This window comes from Sinocyclocheilus anshuiensis, unplaced genomic scaffold (genome assembly GCF_001515605.1).
Source record: "Sinocyclocheilus anshuiensis isolate Anshui unplaced genomic scaffold, SAMN03320099.WGS_v1.1 scaffold997, whole genome shotgun sequence".
In the NCBI taxonomy this organism is placed as follows: Eukaryota; Metazoa; Chordata; class Actinopteri; order Cypriniformes; family Cyprinidae; genus Sinocyclocheilus; species Sinocyclocheilus anshuiensis.
Genome location: NW_015555715.1, coordinates 3,629,072 through 3,633,215, shown reverse-complemented (window position 1 = coordinate 3,633,215; position 4,144 = coordinate 3,629,072).

The window sequence follows — 4,144 nt, the reverse complement described above, 5'->3', positions numbered from 1 at the left end:
ATGTAATAATCACTTTAATCTAGCTTGCGCCAGCAGTTGAACACAGAAGCAGTTCCGGGGGGATGACGTATGAGTTCAGCGCTGCGCATGCGCCGGTGCGTCTCATGAAAACCAACGTTTGTTTACAGGATCAAAAGAAGCAAAGTTTCCTTGCTTTAGAAAAGGAAAACAAGTCTTCTCTTGGCTTATATCGAAATCCTCCAACATTCTTCTTTACAAATCCTCGTTTTGTACTTCTAATAAGTGACCATTGTTTTGTTTTGATCTCTTCCCTGCGCTTCCGCGTGCGTCACTTCTGAGCTGCGCATGCGTCCATACGTCATCCGCCCGGAACTGCTTCCAGTGTACAACAGTGAGCGCAAGCTACATTAAAGTGATTATTACATTTTGAATATGGATATTTTCCTTACAAAAACGCATCGATTCGCTTCAGAAGGCATTTGTTCACACCCCGGAGCCATTTGTTTTTTATATCGAAATCCTCCGACATTCTTCTTTACAAATCCTTGTTTTGTACTTCTAATTCTTGACCGTTGTTTTGTTTTGATCTCTTCCCTGCGCTTCCGCGTGCGTCACTTCTGAGCTGCGCATGCGTCCATACGTCATCCGCCCGGAACTGCTTCCAGTGTACAACAGTGAGCGCAAGCTACATTAAAGTGATTATTACATTTTGAATATGGATATTTTCCTTACAAAAACGCATCGATTCGCTTCAGAAGGCATTTGTTCACCCCCCCGGAGCCGTGTGAGACACTTTTTTTTATGGATGGGCGCATTTTAATTAAGTGCTTTTGGACTGATGCGTGCAACACCTGCTGAGTGGCATGAAACAGCTTGAAAGATCAAAGACAATTTTTAATATAACTCCGATTGGATTCGTCTAAAAGAAGAAAGTCATATACACCTAGGATGACTTGAGGGTGAGTAATTTATAGGCTAATTTTCATTTTTGGGCGAACTAACCCTTTAAGTGTCACCTCCTCTTCTGGACGCACTGACAAGATCTGAAAAGCACAATGATTTTTTTCTTATGTAATGTATGCAGTGCAGTGGAATGTATGCATGATGTATTAAGAAATGTTTCTTGATTACCAAATTAGCACATTAGAATGTTTTCTGAAGGATCTTGTGACACTGAAGACTGGAGTAATGGCTGCTGTAAATTCAGCTTTGCCATCACAGGAATATATTACATTTTAAAATATATTCAAATAGGAAACAGTTATTCTAAATTGTAATAATATTTCACAATATCACTTTACAATTTACAATTTTGTTGCATTTTTAATCGAATAAATACAGCCTTGGTAAGCATAAGAGACTTCTTTCAAAAACTTAAAAAAAAAATTCTACTTATAAGAGAGTGAGCAAGTGCACATGTATTACCCTAGAGTCCTGAGAGAGTTATCAGAGTGTCTGCGAAGACTACAAGTCAGGGAAGTGTGCCTGCTGTTCACCAGAGGGATCAATTTCCGACTTTGCTGGCCAATCTGCACAGCTCCAAAATTGATCACTTTACAAAAACAGGGGAGGATGAATATCTATTACATGAAGATGTAGATCCAAAACTCCCACACCCTTTTTGTCTTTGTCACCTTCATTTCAACACCATGCAGGGCCGCTAATGGCCAAATGGGTGCCCTAAGCAGGATTGTATTGTTGTGCCCCCCTCCCTCAAATATTATGGCAAAAGAAAATTAAGCAGTTTTACTACGATAAAACCATGGTTAATTTTTGTAAGGGTTGTGATGTCCACATGATTTTTGTTGAAGAAATTACAGCGGCTGTGTCATCTATATATAGCAAAAAGGTGGCCAAAAATAAAAGATTAAGTGGATATTTGAATTAAATGTTTGGTCAATAGCCTATTAAACAAGGATTTGATTGTCTTGTAAGTGTAGCAGCAGCAATTACATGGCCTTTGGCTCCATTTGCAGGCATTTGTAATAACATGTAATGTACATAAATTGTGTATTTTGTATTACATTATGTATTTTAACAGTGTTATTGAATGAAACCATATAATTATTAATTAACCAATCATTATTGCCTCATTGTTTTTATATAATGCATTTTAAGTCATTTGAAAGGCTATTGTTGGCTTAGATCTGTCTTTAATACTTCTTTGTAAATTATTATTTGAAGTAACAAAACAAAACAAAAATTATTAATTTACCATGTTACCATGGCTACAAGAACCATGATTTTTGGTTTTATTCGTAGTAGAAACATGGCTAATTTTCGTAAGGGAACATGGAAACTCAGAGAGAATATTAGATGCGTTGGTGGTGGTGAAATTATTACCAACATTAAAACACGTTATTAAGGTCAACAGCCAAAAAAGTTTCACAAGATTATGAATGTGCCTGAAAGTGATGCACAGGCTTCGTTTTCACTATTTTTTCTTCTCGGCACCGGATTGCTGATGTCTTTTCACGGGCATAGTTGTCCATCAATTATGACCATTTGCAGTCAGCCGCAAACATGAGGTGCGAGCGCGGATGTGGGAATGGCGCTTGGGCATCACGTGTTTTTTGTTTTTTTTTTTAACAACTGGGATGGTGCCCTACTCAAACTGCGTACAGGGTGCGGCGGTACTGTGTTCCTAGGATCTCCACCACTTGTTTGGCACACTTGTTCATCTCAAAAACCACCTTCTCGTGGTAACGAACTGCTTTGCGCGGGTAGAATGAGAAGAGAACCTCCACGGAACCACCAGGAGAAAGGACTTGAGGGGTGAAGCTGACCTCCAAGACAGGCGTGTTGGAGAACAAGCAGTCTAGACTGAATAAATACCATCATATTATAAAAACAAACCATAAAACTTTGCTTTACACACTTTAAAATTCAAATATATATATAATTTCTACCTGATTCCTCTGCTGCTTCTGTTGCTAATCACCAGTGAGTGTGTAACAGGTACCATACCAACACAATATATGAAATGCCTTCCAAAGTTGTGCTTTAGGAAGGAAAATTCCAGATCTGGAGCCACAGCTGAGCCTATTAGTGCACAACAGAATGTCGGCCCATTCTTTATCTACAGAGGAAAAAAATTGAATGCAGAAAAGGAAAAATGATTTAAATAATATTTTGTTCAATAAGAAGGACAAAAAGGACATTAAATAATGGACAGGGTCTACCTTAATAGAAAAAGTCAGATCTTTGAGCACACATTTCCGCTGAGGGCAAAAGGTCAAGGTGCAGGAACTCTCTACAGCCACTGTGTCCAATTTAGGTTCCACCTGCAGGTGGGGCTGCAGCACTGCCGGCCCAGACACATCATGTTCAACATCGAAACTGAATTTCCCAGGATTAGACACAGCAAATGAACATGTGGATTTATCGTTTAGCTCCACCTATTCAGGGAACAGATGACAGGAAGTGGCAGAAAACTTGATCTAAACATTTTATGCTGGAACTCTGCCAAAGACAAATCTCTCACACAACATACTGGCACACACACACTAACTAAGGGTGTATAAATAACTTCACATACCTTTTTACCTGTTTGAAATCCACAGGATGGATCTGGTTTGATAAGAGCTCTGTGATGGATCCCTCGGGGCTCTCATATCGCACATGGTCATTCGTGCTGTAACACTCTCCCTTCACATTCGTGGTCAGCGGCTGGAGCTTCCTCTGCACTGTCACTACTAGATTAAAAGCCACATCTCCCTCCCGAGTGGGAGTGATCCGTATGACCAACGGGATCCTGTCAGAGGCAGATGTTAAGGAGTGTGAACTAGATCAGTGTTTAAATTCAAGATCAAATTGTAAAAAAATTTTTTAACCAAAAATATATGATTGTTATGTCTTAGACTTTATATGAAACAAAAAACATACAAATAACAAACATAACTTATCTTTAGATGGAACTGTACCCTCCATAGGCTCTAGCACCAAGCTGTTCTGGTAGCCCTCAGAGTGGCACGAAGACTCTTGGACCATAAAATGGAATGGTTGATCTTCTCTGTTCACCACAAACACAGTCTGATGAGCTTCAAAACCTGCAAACAAAAGCAGATGGACACTCCTGCTGAAAAGACTGGCATATGTTACCAATAACATCATAAAAAATTATAATTGTCAATTCTCTTCACATCAGTAACTATCTAAATCAGTTCTTCACTCTCCAGTCCTA